At 41.0% G+C, this 24693-nt stretch overlaps 1 protein-coding gene and 1 long non-coding RNA gene across 7 annotated transcripts in view; one reads left to right on the top strand and one right to left on the bottom strand.

Annotated features, from left to right (window-relative positions):
- The window catches only part of THADA (THADA armadillo repeat containing), a 360989-nt gene that overhangs the window by 181587 nt on the left and 154709 nt on the right, over positions 1 to 24693 (bottom strand). The gene's annotated exons all lie outside the window — the stretch shown is intronic.
- On the top strand, positions 6276 to 12324 carry LOC126068073 (uncharacterized). Its single transcript, XR_007515539.1, has 3 exons — positions 6276 to 6389; positions 7067 to 7156; positions 12254 to 12324. It is a non-coding gene; the product is annotated as an uncharacterized LOC126068073 (long non-coding RNA).

The raw sequence follows: 24693 nt of genomic DNA, 5'->3' as shown, positions 1-24693 counted from the left end.
TTCACAATTTTTTAAAATCTTCCTTCTGTACATGCCTTATCAAGCCAACAATTATTTGATCCTTAGATGACCATCCTTATTGTTCCATGGCACCACTGCACTGCAATTTACTCTCTCTGGGAAGTTCCTGCACCCTTGCACCCTTGGGGAACTCCTCTTTATCGAAATCGTACCTGCTAGGTGGAAATGACCTTGAGAGCAGGAACAAGGTCTTTATAATTTTTCTTGTTTTTATAATATAGCACAGAGGACAAAAGTTAAGAACATGTGGTAGAATCCAGCGGGCCTAAGTTAAATCTAAGTCCTGCCAACTCCTAGCTGTGTGACCTTGGACGAGTCAGTAAGCCTTCAAAATTTTTATTTTCTAAACGATGGGGAAGAGTAATCATCTCATAAAGTTGCCGTGAAGCTTAAAGGAGGTAATGCATGTACAACACAAAGACCATTGGAGTCCCTGAGTGGTACGGTTAATGAACTTGTTAACCAAAAGGACGGAGGTTTGAGTCAACCTAGAGGCCCATCAGAAGAAAGGCCTGCTGATCTACTTCTGAAAAGTCAGTCACTGAACGCCCTGTGGAGCACAGTTCTACTCTGACACACGTAGGGTAGGCATGGATTGAGATGATTCAACAGCAACCACTTTATCAGACAGTTAGTGATCGATCAATGGAAGCTACGGTGCCCTGGTGGTGCAGGGGTTCAGAGCTCGGCTGCTAATCAAAAGGTCAGCAGTTCGAATCCACTAGCTGCTCCTTGGAAACCCTATGGGGTGGATATACTCTGTCCCATATGGTCGCTCTAAGTCGGAACCAACTTGATGGCACCTAACAACATTATTGAATCTAGTAGGCAAAATAATTTGATAACTTAACAGCATTATTCACCATGTATAAACCCCTTGTTGTTCTCTAGTGTTCTCTGTCTCACTTGCTGAGGGCACAGAGCCTTGTCTGTAGCAAACATGTTCCAAGTGTTCACAAAGGCCTACTCATCCTCCTCCAAAAGGAGGTGGGAAGGACAGACGGAGAACTGAGTTTCCTTGGGGCCTACTGATTTGTTTATGTGTGGTCTACTGCCTTTATTCCCAGGTCTAGAGCCCAATTCTATTTTCTAGTCAATTCTAGTACTATTTTACCAAAGCTTTCTTTTTTCTTTCTGTTGCGTGCGGTTCCTAGTTTCAAATCTTGCCTTCAGGAAACCATGTACAGGTGTAGGTATGAGGGCACAGAAAGAGAAAAACCACTAAAAAAAATAAGTTCGTACCCAGTGAATTTGCACAAGCAGACATTTCAGCATGTCCTGTGACTATTGAATATGTTTTGATTAGAAATGTGGCTGTCCTGAAGCCCTTTTTCCACATTCTCAGGTGAGCTCAGGGACCATCGAGGTTGCCAGATTCTCTACCTGCCCTTCCTGTATCAATTTTCAACTCACCAAAGGCTCTACCACCACCTGAACTACTTGCTTCTTTTCCTGCAACTCAAACCACTAGCACTTAAAAGTTGCATTTACTGTAATCTTGCCCTCTGCCCAGCTCATGAATTTTTAAAATTCAAATATATTTCTTGGAAGGGTAATGAGTTCAATTACTTTTGAAGTTTCACGTTTTTAAATCCTTGGTTTGGGTAGTGAGGGGAAATGACAGCAGTAAACAGTAACTAAGGAAAAATGGTACATTTCCAGGTCCCACAGACAAAAATATATATATGTACCTGCAGACGGAATTTTTAGTTTAAACGTCTGTATTGAACCAGCAGCTCAAAGCAGTAGTTGATCTTTGCAAATCAACTCTCATCAACACATTAAAACCTTTAAAAATATTTTTATGAAGGAATGTGGACAATAAGCCACAATAGAACATCTAAAAACAGCCGTCTGTAACTACAAGCTCAACCACAGAGTGGAGGCCTTAGGAGATGCAGTCTTCTTCAGGGTCACCTCTAACTGCCTCTAAGATGCCCAGGCTGACTAGCCACAGGCTGTTAATCCCAAAGAGGCATAAAATGGAGCTGCTGAGAGCTGGGAATCTGCCTCCATTACCTTGACATCCCTGCACTTGCCCATCCATGAACTGGGCACAGCACCTGGCCACAAATGTGGCAAGGACACAGGGTCACAGATGCAAGGCAACGTCAACTTTTAGTGTTAGGAAATAAAGCAAGGGAACTTCCCAGTGGGGGGCGGGGGGGAAGGTATCTTACTTTAAAAAAGCTTTTTGAATGATACTCTTTATTCAGAACTATGAATGTTTCTTAAGTAAATAAAAAGTGCATGATTTCTGAATGCTAATCCCTGGTTACTGGTATTGGCTGATACTGAAACACAAAAAAACCAAACCTGTTGCCATCGAGTTGATTGAAACATATTTCATTATGAAATATGACCTCATCCATTTAGTCGTTTCTTGCCTATGTAACAACAAATGCTATTTGAAACTGAATTTTTCAGATTCCAACCAAACATTCTAGAGAGCTGGGAAAGGTTTTCTCGAGAGCACTGGAACACGGTATACCTTATTAATGATTCTTCCTGACTGTGGGATAAACATGGAAAAGACTTTACAGCAACATAAAGACATCAGAAGCCCTAGAGATTAAACAGGAATCATTAAGTCAGTCTTTATCCAAAATAAAATGGAGTATACAGGGAAAAAATATATAAATATCAAACATAAACAGTATAAAATTTTCCAAAATAATGAAAATAACCACTGGATTTAGTTTTAAATATTGGCATAGTCTTCCCTCCCAATCCATGTGCAGGTTACCTCTCTGACCCTGTATCAACAAGCTGCCTACTGGTCTACTGATCTCCTCAAGCTACAGCTAGAAAAGCATTCTGGGCTCTGGGGCTGGGATAAGCCGTGAGCGGGCCAGGAGCTCTGGGCTCACTCCTGCTCCTGCAGACTGAGTGGAAGAGTTTCACACTCCTCTCAACATCAAAATCCTTCACATTGTTTCTGCTCTTGCTCCATGGAAGACCAAGAGATGAACCCATTCAGGTTGTCACTGAATCTTTAAAGGGGCTGAACATAATTCTGGGCCTCAACATGTCTTCTCCATTGCTTCCACGTGGCAGATGGGTAGGAGAAATCGGTCCTGAACATGCTAGGTCTTCTTGTGGTGACGGTCACTGCTCAAAGGGCAAGTTCTCAAAGTGATTTAACATAGTTGAAACTCACCCCATTAGCCTTTAGAACATGGGGTTCAATATTTACAGTGGATGGCTTTTCACATAGGATCAGGTGGTCAATTTAAGAAATTACACAAAGGTTAAGACAGAATTTATCCTCTTCTGCTTTTCAGCCTTCAAATGTAAATTTTGGGGCAGGCTTTCGGAAGGAATGTTTTTGTTCTCATTTTTTAAAAATTTGTTATGCTTTTAGCTTTCACATGTTTCAGAATCTGATAGTTCTCCATTGCCACATCAAATACAAACTTCTCATTCGGGCATTCGAAGTGCCCATAATGTAGCCCAAGACTGGCTAGACACATCATAGGTGCTGAGTCAATCTTTCTTCGACCAGTAACACTTGATTTTTCAGTTGACTATTTATCTCTGATACTAAAACCTCGTAAAATCTAAGCATCTTGTGAGTCAAGTGGGAGTGCTATATACACTGATGGCAACTTAAAAATGTCGCTGTTGTTGTCAGGTGCCATCGAGTTGGTTCCAACTCATAGTAACACCATGTGCAAGAGAACAAACACTGCCTGGTCCTGTGCCATCCTCATGATAGTTGTCTTCCTTGAGCCTATTGTTGCAGCCACTGTGTCAATCCATCTTGTTGAGAGTCGTCTCTTTTGCTGACCCTCTACTTCACCAAGCATGATGTCCTTCTCCAGGTCCCTCCTGATAACATGTCCAAAGTATGTGAGATGAAGTCTTGCCATCCTCACTTCTAAGGAGCATTCTGGCTGCACTTCTTCCAAGACAGATTTGACTTCTGGCAGTCCATGGTACAGTCAATACTCTTCACGAACACCATAACTCAAATGCACACAGTTCTTCCTCAGTCTTCCTTATTCATTGTACAGCTTTCAAATGCATAAGAGGCAACTGAAAATACCATGGCTTGGGTCAGATGCATTTTAGTCCTCAAAGTGACATCTTTGCTTTTCGACACTTTAAAGAGGTCTCTTGCAGCAGATTTACTCAATGTGATACACCACTTGATCTCTTCACTGTTACTTCCATGGGCACTGATTGTGGATCCAAGGAAAATGAAATCCTTGACAACTTCAATCTTTTCTCCATTTATCATAATGTTGCTTATTGGTCTAGTTTTATGCTGAGATGTAATCCATACTGAAGGCTATAGTCTTTGACCTTCTTAAGTAAAATGCTTGCTTTCAGCAAGCAAGGTTGTGTCATCTGCATACCACAGGTTGTTAATGCATCCTCCTCCAAGGCTAATGCCCCTTCTTCATATAGTCCAGTTTCTTGGATTATTTGCTCAGCACACAGACTGAATAAGTATGGTGAAAGGATACAACCCTGACACACACCTTCCCTTGATTTTAAACCACACAGTATGCCCCTGTTCTGTTCAAACAACTCCCTCTTGATCTAGGTACAGGTTCCACACGATCACAATTAAGTGTTCTGGAATTCCCATTCTCTGCAATGTTATCCATAATTTGTTATCAAACATATCAATAAAACATAGGTAAGCATATTCTCTGCTTTCAGACAAGATCCATCTGACATCAGCAATGATATCTCTTGTTCCACATCCTCTTCTGAATCCAGTTTGAATTTCTGGCAGGCCCCTGTTGATAAACTACCACAACCATTTTTTAATTATCTTCAGTAAAATTTTACTTGCGTATGACATTAATGATATTTTTCAACAATTTCCGCATTCTGTTGGATCACCTTTCCTTGGAATGGGCACAAATATAGATTTCTTTCAGTTGGTTAGCCAGGTAGCTGTCTCCCAAATTTCTTGGCATAGATGAGTGAGCACCTCCAGCCCTGCATCTGTTTGCTGAAATATCTCAATTGATATTCTGTCAATTCCTAGAGTTGGTTTTTCGCCAATGCCTTCAGTGCAGCTTGGACCTTCTCCTTCAATACCATCAGTTCTTGATCATACGCTACCCCTGATATGGGTGAACAACAACCATTAAATAAAAAAAATTTAATGTGAATGATTTTATTTCTTTTCCTTTTGACAAAAATTTGTTCCGTTTCTGGAAGATTCCAATACTTAGGCTAAAAGCCAAGGAAGCAAAGAAGAGCTGGTAGAAATATTACCAAGTGTCTGCTAGGTGTCAGGCAAAGTGCTAGTTGTTTTCCAATATTTTATCTCATTTTTAGTGCTCACGTAAACCCTGTGAAATAGGTATATAATATTTTATATACGTACAGAAGTTTTCATTCTAGACGACCTAGTGGGAACATGTACAGAATGATGAGTTACCAAATAAAATGTAACCACAACCAAGTAATGCAGCCTTATGCCAATTTCTTTCTTTTGTTGTAACAGATAGGGAGTCCTTTATAAGCAATTTATCCCAGTAACTCCAAGTGTTAGAACTCATATTTGCAGATCCCAAACCCAAAGAACTGGTGGCCTAAATATTTTTCCTACTGCTCTAACTAGTGTTTAACAAAACAAAACCTAAAGCTTAACAATGTATCATCTTTAAGGAAGAGAAATTAGTCTCCAAAAACCAAAAAACCAAACAAACAAACAAACAAACCCATTGCCATTGAGTCAATTCCGACTCATAGTGATCCTATAGGACAGAGTAGAACTGCCCCACAGGGTTTCCAAGGAGCGCCTGGTAGGTCTGAACTGCCCACCTTTTGGTTAGTAGCTGTAGCACTTAACCACTATGCCACCAAGGTTTCCAAATTAGTCTCCAGGACATTGTAATTCACAAAAGCAGTCCGCCTAATTTAGTCTTTGTAGCATAGCCAGCTGTTAACTAACAGTTTATGAAGACCCCCATATCAGACTGGGACCGGTTCCCCCAAAGACTATGGCAGTGTTTCCTACTGTCTTCTTTCAATATGGACCACCTCTGGTCAAATCATCAATTCAAAATACAGTATTTATCTGAAGACAAGTTCAAAAATGCCCAAGTTTAAAAATCTTTAACGTTTTTAATAACAAGAAGAGACACATTCAAGTTAGCACATTGGCAAAATCATCATGAGTTTAGGAAAAAATAATATACATAGTCACCAGCTTTAAGTAGCTATTTTGGTGAAACGAAACCTACTGTGAAGCAGAAACTTCTACATGGTTCCCTTTGTGTCTCTTAAGCAAGGCTGCTTTTAAAACTCATCCTCGATCTAAAGTATTCGCCTCCAGCAACGTAGCCACTGGCCAGTTACATGACGTCCTTTCGCATCCTCATCTGTAAAAGGAGACCAGGGTAAGTGATCTCTAAGGTCCTGGTCAATAACTAAATCCTGTAATTCAATGGCCAATTAAACATTCCAGGCAGACAGCTATCTATTTTATTTCAGAATATCTTTATGACCTCTCTTGACTTATTCCATTGTTTAATCTCAGAATAATACTGATGCTGATAATAAAAGTTTTACTCTTACTCTTTCTATAGTTGGAGCCAGTGTTCTCTAGTTTGAGCCTCAGTGGAGTTAGAGAACAAATGGCCAGTGTTTTCTACACACAGGAAAACCCTTCATTAACTATATTGGAATCCTGTCATTAAATCACCCCCTTAGTCTTCCCTTCCGCAGGCTAAAACAACCCCAACTCCTTTAATCACATAGGACCTCTTTTCTGAAACCTAGTTAATGATTTTGCTTCTACAGAGGGTTAACTGAATCTTCCGAATACTATCAGCTAAAATAACGTTTTATGCTACCACTGGATGAAAGAAATTTGAGCACCTCTTTTCATTTGATTACTTTGCAGAGACTGCAATTTGCTTTTGCTAAAGCTAATTAATGCCCCTAAATGACCCTCCTTGTATTTCCTAGCAATACTTCAAGCTAAAATCTGGAGGAAATAATAATAATAAACCCATAATAAAGTATATGGAAAGTTCTAACAAATTCCAAGAAACTGTATTTTTGGGGCCTGCAGGTATAGCACACACGAGCAAGGGATGCTGAGGTGCTAGCAACTGACTTGTCCCAGGGGAGATGTCTTTTCTCAAATGAAGACTGCAGTTAGGTAAGTTCAGTTATACTTCAATGTCTACAGCATTCCAAACAGACTACTGCCAGCCCTATTTTTAAATACAGTCTTATCTTAGGCTGAGTTCTTTAGAGAAGTAAAACCAGTGAGGCGTGTATATGTGTGTGTGTGTGTGTGTGTGTGTATTTATATACATATATAGAGTAAGGGAGAGATTTATCTCAAGGAAATGGCTTACACAGCTATAGAGGCTGTCAACTTCCACGTCCATGGGTCAGGTGTCAGGCTGGAGGCTTCTACTGACTCAGGTAGCTACAGCGGCTGACAAACCCAAGATCTGCAGGTCAGAAGGCAGGCTGCTGGTTCACAGGCTGCGGAAGCTGACGCATCCCAAGATCAGCAGATAAACTGCTACCTCAAGTTCCAAGAACCAGAGGTCAGATGATGACAAGCTGGATGCAGGATCCAAAGCGAAAGCCTGGCTGGAACATCCATTTATATCCTGGAGGCAGGTCACACCCCCAAGGGAACTCCCTTTCAACTGACTGGCTGTTCACAGCAGACCTCATCATAGAGTTGATTATATCAATATATAACTGCCTAATTACATCATTCCACAACTATCAAATTACATCATAATTGCCAAACCACTGAGAATCATGGCCCACCCAAGTAGACACACAACCTTAACTATCACAAATACCTTCATGGAAAGTTTTACATCCTCCTTTGGTTTCTTTTTTTTTTTTTTTTTGGTTGCCCCACTGCACATGTTTAGACACTGCTGTCGTTAGGTGCTGCTGAGTTGATTTCAAATCATGGAGATCCCACGTGACACAGCAGAACTGTCCCACAGGGTTTTCTTGGCTATAATCTTTACGAGAACCAATTTTACAGATTGCCAGGTCTTTCTCCTGTGGAACCACTGGGTAGGTTCAAACCACCAACTTTTCAGTTAGCAGCTGAGCACTTAACCATTGTGCCACTAGGGCTCCTTTTACAGTCACTAGAATGGCTAAAATTAAAATGACTGAGCATATCAAGTGTTGCCAAAGATGTGGGAGAACTGGAATTCTCATATACTACTGATGGGACTACTTTGGAAAATAATTTAGCTGTTTCTTAAATAGTTAGACACATACCTGCCGCACAATCCAGTCATTCCACTCCTGGGTATTGACCCCAGAGAAGTGGAAGCATATGTCCACACAAAGACTTGTACGTCAATGTTCACGTGAATGTTCCTAGCAGCTTTATTTATAACAGCCCCGAACTGGACACAACCTTATGTCCGTCAACAGGTGAATGCATAAACGAACTGCAGTATAGATCCATACGATAGAACAGCATTGGGCAATAAGGACAAAATGAATGAGAAACACACCAACAGGGACAAATCTCAAAATAATTATGATGACTGAAAGCAGCCAGACCATAAAAAAAAATAAATAAAAAGGTACATACTATATGATCCCATTTATATAAAATGTTCTAGAAAACGCAAGCTGATCTATAGTGACAAAGCCGCTGTTGACTCGTGATGGGATGGGAGTGGAGGCTGGGTGGGGATTGTGGACGGATGACAAAGGAGCTCCAGGAAACTTTTGTGGGTGATGTTAATGTTCACTATCTAGACAGTGGTGATGGTTTCATGGGTATATAAATTTATCAAATTGTATACTTTAAACATGTGCAGTTTATTTTTTGTCATTTATACCTCAATAAAGCTACTTATAAAAAAGAATAACTTTTCATATACATCAGAGAAATTAAATTATACATTCTCTCAGCCTCCAGCCCCGTCTCTAAAACACCTCAAGTCTTCTCCTCCTCAGATTAAATAAACTCAGCTATTTCCTTTGAACTCTTACATCCAGAATGAACTTCTTCCTGTGCTCTTATAGAATCAAATCAACAAATATTTAAATCCTAACAGCTAATCATATAAGACTTAAAAATTAAAAAACTATTTTTTTTTTTCAGAAAATATGTTCCAAATTTTCCACATGCTCTTCTAGACAAATTCAGAGATTAAGTGACTTGTCCAAACTCACAAAGGGAGCGAGTGGACATGCTAGGATTCAAGGTTTGTCTGACTCCAGAGTCTGTGCTGGTTCTAAAAACCAAGGTGCCTTGCCGACTCTAAGACATTTTTACCACTATAGGAGTGAAGAACAGTAAAACACATTAAAAGGAATTCAATTTTATTACTTTTAAGTATACTTGACAACTCAAACCATTCAGCCATGTGGGGCCAAATTGGTTGGGACAGCTTCAATAAACTCATCCGCATTTGGCAGTATGATTTCTCATGTAGGTAAAAAGGATTTTCTCCTCCCCCTACCTCTTCTTGAGTAGATTAAACCTGCTTCCTAATATCCTGAACACCCTTTTAATTTGCTTGCTCCATAGTGAAAAGGTAAGTTTCAACTCCTTCCAGGTTGAATTTTCCCAAATTCTGAAAACACAGGAACCCAATTAGCGCGCCATCATTCAGTAGGGTCCGAATGAATGCACAAGGGAGACTGCTGTGCGAAGTCTGAAGATGAAACAAAACTCATTACACACATACCCCACCACTAATTAAGGATATGCTAGTGTTACAGGTATACCATTTCAGGGTGGCGTTATCTTTGTTCAAAAGCAAACTGCATTACTACATGGCTGAGACCCTTTGGCATTTAATTACGTTACTAATTATAAAGAGAATCACATTACCTTCAAGGCCTTCCCGAGACTGCGACCAAGGCTGAATATATTAATCTTATGGTGATGATATTTTAAGATGGAGAACATATCAATAAGGAATCCTGGTCAGGTCCTCCAATGTATTTGTGTGACTGAAGGTTTTGGCTAGGACATAGTTTGTGACATTTACTAGAAGAAAGTCACTGCTCATTCCTGCTGAGGTTTTAGTGGCCAGAAGATATTTTATATTGCATTTTAAGCAGAAGTAACATTTAAGAAAGTCTGCGCAGAAGGTATATACGTGAATACAAAAAAATTGTGACATTCTTTATTTCCTTTTGAATTCAATCAATTTATAAATTTAGCCTCAATTTAGTATCATCTTACCTCTCAGCTTCTCTCCTTGCCTATTTCCCCCCTTTAAAAAAAAAAAAAAAAGTCAGGGCAAATTGTATGAGTCATTCTTCAATCATGCCAAGGACATAACCTTCAACCTAAGACTAAAAATAAAGTGCTATGTGTGAAATTCAATACTGTTTAACTTTGGGGTGCTAAGATTTAATAAATATAACATTTCAAAAGAAAATTAAACAATCTGGATCATTTCTGTTCATTTTCATGATTTTATCAGTAGATTTTTAAGGCTTTGGCTCCATTTGCTAGTATTTAGATCCTGGTGGAATTTGCTATCATTTATAATCTGTATCACCAGTTCATACAAGGTACAGAAAAGTTCTCCACTCGGCTATACACTTCAAAGCATTTCTTTTTATTCTTCAAATGGTTATTCTGACAAAACCAATAGTCTAGAAGAAATCAAACTCTTATTTTTTAAAGTGGAGATTTTTAAGATGTGCCTTTCACACTAGACTACTTTCACCACTCATGCAATTTCTGGAGAAGTCTTTATTTCCTAAAAAATATATCTTTCAAAAATAACAATCTTTCTTACCTATGAGGAGGTCAGGGCTTGTTTTTACTGGTTTTCACCCAAACTGAGCTTTTATGTATTTTAAATTCACCTTAACTTCTTCCTAAGCTCCTGTATTTTCTTGCGTTTTTCTAAGGAAAATATTAACGTAAATATGAGAAAAGAGATATTGCTGAAATCATGGTGACTGTCTCAAGACTACTGTCAAATGATGACAGGGATACATGCTTATGCAGATACATACACATTTAACTCACAGAGGAAAAGGACGTCTTTAGTCACAGCTGTGAGTTCAGGGCTTTGGGGGTTAACAAGAAAAACTTTCAGGATTCAAAGCAGGGCTATTTCCCACCCCGCCTTGCTTCGCTTCCTCTTTTCTTCCCTGAAGTTCAAACTGTGGCTGTGTCACGAGGTAACACGTTTGCAGGGTCTGAAAAGTTCCTTGGCTTGGCAAGAAAAATGCAACAACCAAGTCCTCAAATAAACAAACAAACAAACAAACCCATCACTAGCTAGGCTGAGAGGGCTGGTTCTATCTGACAGTAAGAATCACAGGTCAAAAATCTTGTTAGTAAAGACGTGACAGAATGGCACAGGGACAATAAAAGATCAGATGCAAGTCTAATTTGGTGCAGAAACATGTGCTCAGCCACTTCAGGGCTACCAGATATCACAAATGAGGTTACCTTACCTAATACTACTTCTAATCATGGAGCCCTTCAAGCAACAGGCACTATTATTTCAGCCATCAAGAAACTCTTCCTTCCCTTTTTGAGTCACCTGTGGATGGAGAGTGACTAAAGTCGTTTAGAGGCAACCATTTGCGAGATAGAAAGGGCTCATTTTCCAGTCCCAAACTTCCCAATATGTCCATATGATGATGGTAAAACAATCTCTTCGATTTCTTTGTTCATTACGGTTCTCTGTACTGACAGCCCCACAGGTGTTACAAGGATGAATAACTCCTTATATGCAACAGCAGTCCCCTGTACAGCATCTAAGCAATCCCATACAGCCCATGCAGCCCAATCATCTGGCATTTCCAACAGCGAACAAAGCATTGGAGTTGTCAGGAAGCAAGTGGTTGTATTTTAGATTCCAGATGGTCTCCACATCTGGATAGCCAGTCATTCAGAAATTGACACTCATGGCTTTGCAGAGATGAATGCCATTCTATTTCCAGGTAACCTCCTGCTTAAGTCTTCAAAGCCAAAGTTTATTCACCACACTAGGGTTTGTATGCTTGAGATGAGGAATGAACTGCCAAAACCAGCATTTGTCCATTTCCTTTCAGATGGAAGATAGAAACCTTGATATTCCTTTCTTGCCATTAGACTTTTCAGAAAATAATTTTTACAAACTTCAGACTGCAGTTCAGAACACAGACAAGAAGCTGTCTAAGAAAAACAGGCACCAAACTAACGGGATATAAACAAGCTGTAGCCAAGTAATTAATGATACGGGCTGGACTCCCCTCACTTTGCTTCTCTGATAACAATCTGGCATTTTATCAGCAGAGTCTTTTATCTGGGAGGATTCACTGTGTTCTGCTGCCTGGAACTATTCTGGGAGGAGACAGGCAAGCTTTCATCTTGGAAAGGAAATGGAACTACATCTAGAAGGGGTAAGGAAGAGTCAAAGCTGTAAAAAGACCTCCACATCTTTCCCTGCCAAAAGGGAAAGGTAAATGGAAAACAGGATGCCCTGTTTCGCTGAAAGGATGGGAGCAAATTCTGGCAGGAGCGAAGGGGCTGCAGTCCTCATTCGGGTCCCAAGCGTGAAGGGGCAACTTGCTTTGTGCCTCAGTTCCAAGTTCTGCACCCTCCCCCATCACCCCAGACTTATCTCATCTCTAACACTTTACCCAACCGATGGCTCCTACTTCTCTTCCTGTCAAAACCAAAGAAGCTTAAACTCACTCATATGAAGGCATAGATGACTAACAAAAACTTAAAGCAATACACCACCCATGGAGATTTCCATTTTAGAAGAGATCAAAACAATATACTAAAAGAGTGAAAATTTAAGATTCAGTTTGAAGGGAGGGGGGATCCGAGAAAATCAGGAAGGTAGAGGACACTGTGTAAGACGCCTCAAATCATTTCATATAGCTATTGACTACCCTCCTCTGGGTAAAGCTAGTCCTGGCCAATGGCTACCGTGGGGTTAGAATCTGTCCCTCCCAGTGGCTTCCTCCCTGAGGAAAAAAGATACTGCTATGGGAGTCTGAAAGAGCCCTGGTAGCACAGTGGTTAAGCACTCAGCTGTTTATTGAAAGGTTGACAATTCAAACCCACCAGCCACTCCATGGGAGAAAGATGTGGCAGACTGCTTCCTTAAAGATTTACAGCCTTGGAAACCCTATGGGGCAGCTGTACTCTGTTCTATAGGGTTGCTATGAGTCAACTCGACTGCAGTGGGTTTGAGGTTTGGGATGGGAGTATGGGTTAATTAGTCACAGAAAACTTTCTCTTAGTCTCCCTCCAAACATGGCCACTCCACGCAGATGTCATAACAACATGTCATGGATTAGCTGAGGAAGAACCTAGGAAAAACAGGGCTGAATTCCCCATTCTACTTAGAACCCAGGAATATTTATCCCAGGTTGAGCCAGAGTAGCTGGCCAATTCCAAAGCCCACAGCCTGGGGCTTCTAAACCAGAGCACAGATACTTGTGCCCTTACGCCAGGCTGTGTGGTGATCCTGCAGAGCCCCCTAGGTTCATTCATATCCAGGGCCCTGTGACAGTTCCCAGTGGTTCAGGGAAGGGGTGGGCACTAGGAAGCCTCTCTGCTGGCCAGCATTCAGCAGCAAATTCTATCAGGACAGGAATATTCTAAAGCTGTTACTTTAGGGACGTGTTCAACCATGCAGAAGACTGCAAATCCCTCTCTAGTTCTTTCAAGTTTTTTCTAAGTCCAGTTTTAAATTCTGAATTTAATTCATAGCCAGGAGGAAAAAATGGGTAAGTGATTGAATTATATTAATTATATGGCATTGAAGCTTGGCTAGAAAACAAGAATTACATTTCTTAAGTTTCTCTTCACTAGACTTATGCAGGGTATAACTAGTATTAAATGAATTTTACTCATTATTTTGTCCAAACTGAAAAGAAGCTGAGCTTTAAGCTCTGGCTTTACAGGAAAAAGGGATTTTTCTGGACAAAAAAAAAAAAAAATATCAAGCAAGAGACAAACTGACACTACTCACCCATCACCCTAAGGGACAGCTCAAGAGACTCATTTCTTTGGTGTTTTGAAAACATTTTCCTCCCAGTGTTCTGTAAGTTATTTTCTTGTCTGTATGACACATCTCTCAGTAACAATTCAGCTTTTCCTTGGCTACCTAGATATCTTTCCATAGTCCCTACTACCAAAACAGTTGGCCCTTTCCTGTATGACTGCAATAATCAAAAAGAAGCAGGCTGACTTACATAGTAGCAGCTTTTCGTACAAATGAACGTTTTGTTAATGCTCTGGGTGTTGTAGAGACTGAGCAGAAAAGTCTCACTAATCTGGACCCACCTGATTTTATCTCTGGCACTGAGAGTTTTCATCCAAAGTTGGGAAAAACATGGTCATCTCTTGGGGGCTGGTGAGCAAGGCACAGAAGTCACAGACAAGGCATTGATGCCAAGAGGCCTAGGGGGCACAGCTCACCTCAGTGTGCCCTCCAAAGAGGTTTCGGCTGGTTAGTGAAAGGAGGATGTGGGACCGCGTATACGAAAATACAAACACAGGAACTAAGGGGGATCTCACCTACTTCAGCCACCTGGTGGTGTGGATTATCAACGGATACAGACATTAACCAAATGCCATTGCTATCCTGCCATCACAGCAGTTCCCTCGAGTTACTGTAATGCAGCTTAGAGCAACTAAACTTTAGTTTCTTGGTATCTGGTAATTTTGTCACTTCATGGATTCAGACTCACCTTGCCTCCAAACCAGTTTAGGATTACCACGTAAAACAATGTGTGCAATTTTTATAAATTTCAACATGTATTGGTATCTTTGTGATTCCATTTTCATTCTAACAGAGTAAAAGCAGCCATGACCAGGCAAGCTGTTTGTGAAAATACTCTGTAAGCTTCAAATGCTTAAATGCTGGTTAGTATCATTTTTTTCTTTTTCTTTCAGCAACTCTGAAGATTTCCAAAGCTATGTAAAGTTTTTACAGTGGAAACTTAGGATGACACAGTAAAGCAGAAACTATATTTCCTAACAGCTTAAGAATTATGCATAAATAGCAGCCTGCAAAATAATCTCATTAAGATTTCAAGTTTCTTGGCCTCAAGAAGCATTTCTGTCCTTACTAAGACATTTATAACTGCAATAACCCATGATTCCTATTATGAGAAAAATTTCTGTTGTAAGATTCTCCATATTTCTCAAGCATCTCAGAACTTCAGTTGAGCCAGTTTTATTTAGCAACCTGTCACAACCACTTGGGCTTAACTGCAAGTTTTTCTTCCTTTTCTGCTGATTCCAGATTTGAAAATTGAGACCACTGCCAAGGCAATGCCCAAGGGGGGGAGACTATCTCAAGTAAGCAAAGTAAGTCCACATGTTTGTTATTTAAAATTGTAGGTTAACCTTGGAATGTTGAGCCCTAGCTTGTTCTACTTCATAGACATCGCATCAGAAACATATGAGAAGGTCGGAGTGGTGGGAAGTGCTAGTGGAGCTAAGGGAGGTGGCTTAAGAACATGGGTTCTGGAACCAGACTGCCAGGGTTCAATTCCCAGCCTTTCACTTACTAGGAGTATAGCCTAGGGCATATTTTGAAACTTCTCATTGTCCAACTTTCCCTCTCTGTAGAATGGGAATAATAATGGTACTAAAACTCCCAGTACTGTCCTGATGATTAAATGAGTTGAAATGTGTAAAGGTCTCAAACAGTGCCTAGCCCATAATAACTGCTTGTTTTTACTGTCATTTATGTCAAATTAGATGGATAAAGTCAGAGCAAAGAAGATAGGGACACGAAGCAGCATAACATAGAGGATACTCCCTTATGCCAGGTGCCTCGGCTGTCTCATTCACCATTGTATTTCCAGCGCCTGACACATAATCTATGTTCTCAATAAGTATCAGTAGAGTCAGTGAATAAATGAATCAAACCCTGACTCCTTAATGAATCACTTTTTGACTGTGGCCACATTATTGCTCAACTTTTCTGGGTTTTGGCTTCTCCATCTCCAAAGAAATGTTATCAACACCCACCCCTGGCTCCCTCAAGCTAATGAAAATCAATGTAAGGAAAAACCGAAGCATTTCGAATTTACTGGCATACTTTCAAAAGTTAGTCATTTTTTTAAACCACTGCTCATTTGTTATTTAGTCTACATGAACACAGCAAATGATAACAGGAAAATCCTCTGTGATTCTACCATTCTTCCTTTCAAGAAGCCCTCTGACTACAGCTGGCCAGGTAGAATATGATGCCAGACATCGTGTGAGGCCCGTGTGCAGAGGACTGGCTTGGGGGCTTGTTAAACTGCCCATTCCAGGACCCAGCTGTCTAGGTTCTGATGCCGCAGGTCTGGGAAAACACATTACGCTGCCCTTTCAACAAGCACTCTCAGTGGTGATGTGGTGACGAGAAGGAACTCTCAGGACAGAGACATCAACAGGACACAGCCTCTGGCTTTAAGTAGTGCACAGCTTAGTGAGGGACCAGACATTCGGGAGCAAAGAAGTGGGGGCAAGAATAGGAGCGTGTAGCGCAGAAGAGGGTGTGTGCCACTCTGGGCTTTTGGACAGGGACCTTCAGGGAAAGATGAGGGAAGGCTTCATAGAGGAGGTGATATTGAACTAAGTCCTGAAAGATGGATTATGGGAGAAAGGGAACACCAGGCAGAAGAAACAGCCTATGCAAAGAAACATTTGGGAAACACAAATATTTCAGTGGGACAGCATGTACACAGGGACGGACATGGACAGGAAAGAGAAACAGGGGGCAGACCACGATAAGCCTTTTCAGCCATGCTAAACGACTAACAGGTCTTAAGCAGGGAAGTGGTGTGATCAAATGTGTGTTTCAGAAAGGTAACCTGCAGCAGTGGGTAAAACATTGGGGGGAGGGGAGGGAGGACCAGAGGCAGGAAGCCCAGTTTAACAGATACTGTGAGAAATTACAAAAGCCTGACTAAGGCACTAACAGAAAAGAAGAAGAAAGGATGGAATTTAAAAATCAGAAAGCAGACCCGACATAACTCAATACTAAATTAAAGGAAAAGAAGCCAAGAAAAATTTAGGATGGTTTCTCTACACTGGGGGCTTGGGGTCTGGGTAGTGCCTAGATAACTGAAGAGGGGCTTTAAAAGGAGGAGTACATTTGAGGTGAAGGCAAAAAGAATATGCCCAGTTTTGAAACTGCGGACTTTCAGGTGTCTATGGGACATACAGAAGGCCTTATGGGACATACAGAGGGCCTTGTCCAACAGAAAGTTGAATCTACAATTCTGTACAAGTTCTGGATTGAGGTCTGAGGCATCACTGACTAAGAGTAGCATCCCTCAGAAAGTACATGCAAAGTAGGGCAGAAGAGGGCTGAGGACTGGACAAAGAGATACACTAGCACTGGACAGGCAGCAGAAGGAAGGGCTCCTTCTAAGAGCAAAAAGATGCAATGGCCAGAGAAGGCCACAGAGGGAAGAGTGGCACGAAGAGGGGAGTGTGCAAGAGTGTCAAATTTCAGAGAAAGACCAGGAAAGACAAGACTGAAAAGCATCCAGTGGCTTACTAGCTAGGAGGTCACTCCTATTTGACTTTCATAGGTACCATTTCAGTAAAGTGGTAGAAGCAGTAGCCAGGCCACAGTGGAGTCAGGAATGAATGGGACGGTAGGAAGTGGAGACTGTAAACACAGACTACCTTGTCCAAGAGTCTGCCTACAAAACAAAGGAGAGAGCTATGATGGTAGCTAGTGTGAGTGTCTCCATGGGAGAGCCCATGGCTCTATTTTCTCCTGTAGAGATATCAGGTTTGGAAAGGGCACACAGTAGGCCCTCAATAATGCATTTAATGAATAATGGCTAAACAACAGAATGAACGGTGAAGAAGACACTATCTGTAACTGGTTTGAAGGGGAGGAAAGATGAGCAATCAAGAGCCTCAATGTTCCAGGTGAGTGAGGAAAATAAGATATGAAGGACGAAGCGAGGATGAATCTATCTTGTGCAGTGCACGACTTGTTTCACTAGAAAATCATAAATACACTGGTGAGTGTCAAGGCCCAGAGGAGAGGGAGGAAAAAGATTGTGACAGTCAGGGAAAAATAGCCAAAACATAATGCACCCCCCCCCCATATATGTTGGAATCCTAACCCACATATTTTTGTGAATCTGTCAGTTTATCGTACTATAGTGACTTGTGTGTTGCTATGATGATGGAAGCTGTATCACCGGTATTACAAATATCAGTAGGGTCACCCATGTAGACATGTTTCAGCAGAGCTTCCAGATTGAGACGGACTAGGAAAAAAGGTCTGGTGATCTAGTGCTGAAAACCCTATGGCTCACATCAGAATAGTGTCTGATATAATGCTGGAAGATGAGTCCCCTAGGTTAGAAGCCATTCAAAATACACAATGGCCACACCTTGAGCATACGAATGATTGCGAAGATGGCACAGGACTGAGCGATGTTTCCTTCTCTTCAACATGGGGTCACCTTGAGTCAAAGCTGACTCATCAGCAAGTAACATACCTATGAATACAATCTAATCAAATGTAATGCAGTTATCTTCCATAATACAATCTAATGTCATACAATTAATCAGTTGAGGCCATACCAAAAACTTAAACCTGCTGCCATCAAGTCAATTTCGACTCATAACAACCCTATGGGACAGAGTAGAACTGCTCCATAGGGGTTCCAAGGCTGTAATCTTTATGGGAGCAGACTGCCACATCTTCCTCCCGTGGAGTGGCTGGTGGGTTCAAACCACTGACCTTTTGGTTAGTAGCCGAGCACTTCACCATTGCACCACTAGGGCTCTTGTTGAGGCCCTATCAGTGACCTTTAGGGTGAATGTAAAACCCAGCCACGTCTGAGTTATATAAAGAGCAAGACAAAGAAACATGTGCACAGACACAGGGGGAGGGCAGAAGACTCTATTTGACTCTGAAGAAGGCAGAGGAATCTACAAGCTCAGGAGCTGCAAGGATTGCCCGTTACTAAACCAAAAGCTCACTGCCATCGAGTGGATTCTAACTCATAGTGACCCTATGTACAACAGAACGAAACACTGCCTGGTTCTGCGCCATGCTCGTAATTGTTATGCTTAAGCCCATTGTTGCAGCCACAGTGTCAATCCATCTTGTTGACGGTTTTCCTATTTTTTGCTGACCCTCTCCTTTGCCAAGCATGATGTCCTTCCCCAAGGACTGATCCCTCCTGACAACATGTCCAAAGTATGTGAGATGAAGTCTCACCATCCTTGCATCCAAGGACCATTCTGGTCGCACTTCTTCCAAGAAAGATTTGTTCGTTCCTTTGGAAGTCCACGGTATATTCAATATTCTTCTTCAGTATCACAATTCAAATACATCAATTCTTTTTGGTCTTCCTTATTCATTGTCCAGCTTTCACATGCATATGAGGTGATTGAAAACACCGTGGCTTGGGTCAGGCACACCTTAGTCTTCAAGGTGACATCTTTGCTTTTCAACATTTTAAAGAGGTCTTTTGCAGCAGATTTGCCCAATGCAATACATCTTTTGATTTCCTGACTGCTGCTTCCATTAGTGTTGACTGTGGATCCAAGTAAAATGAAATCCTTGACAACTTCAATCTTTTCTCCATTTATCATGATGTTACTTATTGGTCCCGTTGTGGAGATGTTTGTTTTCTTTATGTTGAGGTGTAATCCACACTGAAGGCTGTAGCCTTTGATCTTCATCACTAAGTGCTTCAAGTTCTCTTCATTTTCTGCAAGCAAAGGTTGTGTCATCTACATAATGCAGGTTGTTAATGAGTCTTCCTCTAATCCTGATGCCTCGCTGTTCTTCATATAGTTCAGCTTCTCAGATTATTTGCTCAGCATACAGTTTGAAAAAGTATGGCAAAAGCACACCTTTTCTGACTTTGAACCACACAGTATCCCCTTGTTCTGTTCGAATGACTGCCTCTTGATCTATGTACAGGTTCTCATGAGCCCAATTAAGTGTCCTGGAATTCACATTTTTTGCAACGTTATCCATAATTTGTTACGATCCACATGGTTGAATGCCTTTGCATAGTCAATAAAACATAGGTAGACAGCTTTCTGGTATTCTCTGCTTTCAGCCAGGATCCACCTGACATCAGCAATGATATCCTCGGTTCCATATCCTCCTTGAATACGGCTTGAATTTCTGGCAGTTCCCTGTTCACATACTCCTGCAGCCACTTTTGAGTGATCTTCAGCAAAATTTTACTTGTGTGTGATATTAATGATACTGTTTGATAATTTCCACATTCAGTTGGCCATGTAGTTGTCTGCAAAATTTCTTGGCACAGACGAATGAGCAATTCCACTGCTGCATCCATTTGCTGAAATATCTCAATTGGTTTTCCATCAGTTCCTGGAGCCTTGTTTTTCGCCAATGCCTTCAGTGCAGCTTGGATTTCTTCCTTCAGTACCATGAGTTCCTAATGATACCTTCTGAAATGGTTGAACATTGACCAATTCTTTTTGGTACAGTGACTCTGTGTATTCTTTCCATCTTCTTTTGATGCTTCCTGCATCGTTTAATATTTTCCCAGGAGACTCTTTCAATATTGCAACTCAAGGCTTGAATTTTCTCTTCAGTTTTTTCAGCTTGAGAAATGCTGAGCATGTTCTTCCACTTTGGTTTTCTATCTCCAGCTCTTTGCACATGTCACGATACTACTTTACTTTGCCTTCTTGAGCCGCCCTTTGAAATCTTCTGTTCAGCTTTTTGACTTCATCGTTTCTTCCTTTTGCTTTAGCTAGTTGACATTTAAGAGCAAGTTTCAGAGTCTCTTCTGACATCCATTTTGGTCTTTTCTTTCTTTTTAATGACCTCTTGCTTTCTTCACTTATGATATCCTTGATGTCATTCCACAACTTGTCTGGTCTTCGGTCATTAGTGTTCAGCGCGTCGAATTTATTGTTGAGATGGTCTTTAAATTCAGGTGGCATATATTCAAGGTTGTACTTTGGCTCTTGTGGACTTATTCTAATTTTCTGCGGTTTCAACTTGAACTTGCATATGAGCAATTGATGGTCTGTTCTGTAGTTGGCCCCTGGCCTTGATCGGACTGATGATACTGAGATTTTCCATCAGCTCTTTCCACAGATGTAGTTGATTTCATTCCTGTGTATAGTCACCACTTATGTTGATGAAAAAAGGTATATGCAATGAAGAAGTCATCGGTCTTGCAAAATTCTATCATGTGTTCTCTGGCATCGTTTCTATCACCAAGGCTGTATTTTCCAACTACCGATCCTTCTTTGTTTCCCGCTTTCATATTCCAATCACCAGTAATTATCAATGTGTCTTGATTGCATGTTCAATCAATTTCAGACTGCAGAAGTTGGTAAAAATCTTCAATTTCTTCCTCTTTGGCCTTAGTGGTCGGTGCGTAAATTTGAATAACAGTTGTATTAACTGGTCTTCCTTGTAGTAGTATGGATATTATCCTATCACTGACAGCGTTGTACTTCAGGACAGATCTTGCAGTGTTCCTTTTGAGGATGGATGCAATGCCATTCCTCTTCGAGCTGTCATTCCTGGCATACAGCAGACCATATGATTATCTGATTCAATATGACCAATACCAGTCCATTTCAGCTCGCTAATGCCTGGGATATTGGTCTTTACGCATTTCATTTCATCTCAGATTATTTCCAATTTTCTTAGATTTATACTTCATACATTCCATATTCCGATTATTAATGGATGTTTGCAGCTGTTTCTTCTCATTTTGAGTCATGCTACAGCAGCAAATGAAGTCCCTGAAAGCTTGACTCCATGCACGTCATTAAGGTCGACTCCACTTTGAGGAGATGGTCGACTCCACTTTGAGGAGATGCTCTTCTCCAGTCGTATTTTGAGCACCTTCCAAATTGAGGGGTTCATTTTCTGGCACTATATCAGACAATTTTCTGCTGCTATTCATAAGGTTTTTACTGGCTAATTCTTTTCAGAAGGTGACCCACGGGTCCTTCTTCCTACTGGGTCTTAGTCGTGAAGCTCAGCTGAAACCTGTCTACCATGGGTGACCCTGCTGGTATTTGAATACCGGTGACACAGCTTCCAGCATCACAGCAACATGCAAGCCCCCACAGTACGACAAACTGACAGACGTGTGGGGGAGAAAAGATTTAAGACTCAGGAAATAAAAGCTCCTTTTTGAAAAATGCTATTAAACACTAAAAGTGTTTAAATACTAGTAAAATTTGTAAAAAATTTCCCACTACTCGTCATCATTTCCATAATATCTAAATACAACACTTTGGGCAAATACTATTTATTAAAGTTACCCAAAAAATCACCCTCAATGGTTTCTCCTATCAAGCAGCAAACCACTTATTTTGTCAATTTCCTGGGGCAGTCTTGGTCCCAGTGGAAGTAAAGCTCTTTATGATGACTTCAAAGTTATGAATCATAAAACTATCTTATCTTTTATTGTATCCCACTATCTAGAGAATGGGCATGACTTTTCTCTCCTCTTATAGGAGCTCTTAATCACCATGGGGGAGTTCTAAGAGTCCCAAGGAAACAGGCTGACTTCCCAGGTACTCCTCCTGACTTGCTACTTGGTAAAACCTCTGGAACTTTTCCAAGCCACTGATGCTCTTCCCACCCTTTATAACCCTCAGTCCTTAGTGAGTATCATATACGCTTAGCGTATACATCACATACAACCACAATTAAGTGGCTAATAAACAGTATCTCAGGTTCATAAGCATGTCTTTTATCTCTCTAGCTAGACTGTAGGCTCTTCAAGGATGAGGATCTTTTTCTATACTTCGCATCCTACCCAAGACCTAACGCTGGCTAGGTACACAATGGATGTTTAACAAATACTTGGTTAATTAAGTAACTGATTGGATTCCAACTTTTAGAGTGAATGTCAGCAATAGGCCACAGATCCTCATCATTGTCAGAAATTTCACCCAAGAATGAGGCTGTTTGCAGATCAAATCGCTTGTTCTAACATGACCCGAGTTGGTCTGCTGAAGTAACAGATAACACTGAAAAAAGCTAGTCGCTACCGGTTGTGCTTCTCTAGCTTGCTTTGTCGATGCATTCCAGAGCAGGTGAACTCCTCCTTCCTTTTGCTTAAAAACATATTTAGAAAATGGACTGAAAAGAGACCTGGCACGAGAAATGAAGTTGGTCAGGCCCCTCTCTAGGAATGGAGAGAGAAAAATTGGTGACAGGTATCAGAGTTTTTTTTTTTTTTTTTTAATGCCAGAGCTCTTTGCAAACAAACAAACAAATACAACGCAGAGAACATGATTCCATTCCACAGACTGAACCACAGCTACCCTGGGGTGGAATGCAGAAATTCAGAAGGCCAGGAGCACAGCCTTCCTAGTGAAAAGGAGGCAGTGTTGGCAGCTGCCCAAACAGTTCAATTCCACTACCAGCATCAGCAAACAAGCTTCCAACCCTTGCTTTAAGGTCCTTCCATATGTAAGCCTAAGATTCCAACATCAGAGCTTCATTGTTTTATTTCAAACTTTAAGTCTCCATAATACAACAAATAGCCCCAGTGAAGATGACACTAGAGTCATTTACAAGTCCATGCAAGGGAAGGAGTGGGCACAGGTTTGGCTTACAGGCAAAGAAGAAAGCCGAGCAGCTGAGAAAAGCCCGGAGCAGAACTGAACCGCTGCACCTTGACAATCTTGCCCAAAGCCAGACCTGGCATCAGGTATTCATACTAGTGCAATCGGAGATCAGGGTTTCCACACCTTCATGGGTCATAGGTCCCTTCTTCCACCCAACAACTGTTAGCAGATCAGATGGTATAGGTGGAATCCTACCTTTTAACCCTATTCTCTAAGTCTTGTGGAATTTAGTGATAGTCGCATGAGAGGCGGACACCAGTACTTAAGAGTTTTAGACCTTCAAGCTGGCCAGGCAGAAGGAAGAAAGCCCTATTCTCAGGTGTTTCCATTTGCAATGAACTAGGTTTGGTGACTCCTATACTATTTCCAGCAGCCCTGGTGGCACAGTGGTCAAGTGGTTGGCTGCTAACCAAAAGGTCAGGAGTTTAAATCTACCAGCTGCTCCTTGGAAACCATATGGGGCAGCTCTACTCTGTCCTATAGGGTCACTATCCGTAGGAATCAACTCAACAGCAATGGGTATACCCTCACCAGGCAACTCTGTTCAAAGAAGATTCTTCTGGAAGTTTAGACAACAAAGAGTTATCTATTTTAACCACTCCTCTGAAAAGTATCTCTGATTTCTCAAAGACTCAGATGTTCCTTATACTTGTCAGAAAACAAGTGTGGCTTAAGCCAACATCTGGAATGGAGAAAAATATAGCAACCACAAAAAAAAAAAAAAAAAAGATAATTAAATTAATAAGGAATGCTTTTCAAACATAACATCACATAGGCCAAAAAAATGTTTTCAGAACTATCTTCTTAATAACAAAGTTACAGAAGTTACTTAGAAGCTAAATCTGAGTGGATTAACTCCTGGAGGGTACAATTTAGGAGCAGACCGCCGTGACCCTGTGGGCCATGCCAAAAATGGCACCCCACCTTCTTTTTCTTTGGGAGGTGGAGAAACTCATAAATAAAAAAGTACAAGTATGTGCCACAGGTTTAGAGGCAGGTTTACCATTTCATTCAATGCACATTTGGAATCTACGGCTGAGTTGTTGTGCTGTTCCCAAATAAGGCATTCCAAAGAGATGCCTAGATGGTCATCTAGGCCAACCTCAGTTGCACTGCAGAAATTCTTTTAAAAAACATGCTTTTTT

This window comes from Elephas maximus, chromosome 26, assembly GCF_024166365.1.
Source record: "Elephas maximus indicus isolate mEleMax1 chromosome 26, mEleMax1 primary haplotype, whole genome shotgun sequence".
NCBI lineage: Eukaryota > Metazoa > Chordata > Mammalia > Proboscidea > Elephantidae > Elephas > Elephas maximus.
The sequence above is the reverse complement of the archived record's forward strand: the minus strand, read 5'-3'. Positions and strand labels throughout refer to the sequence as shown.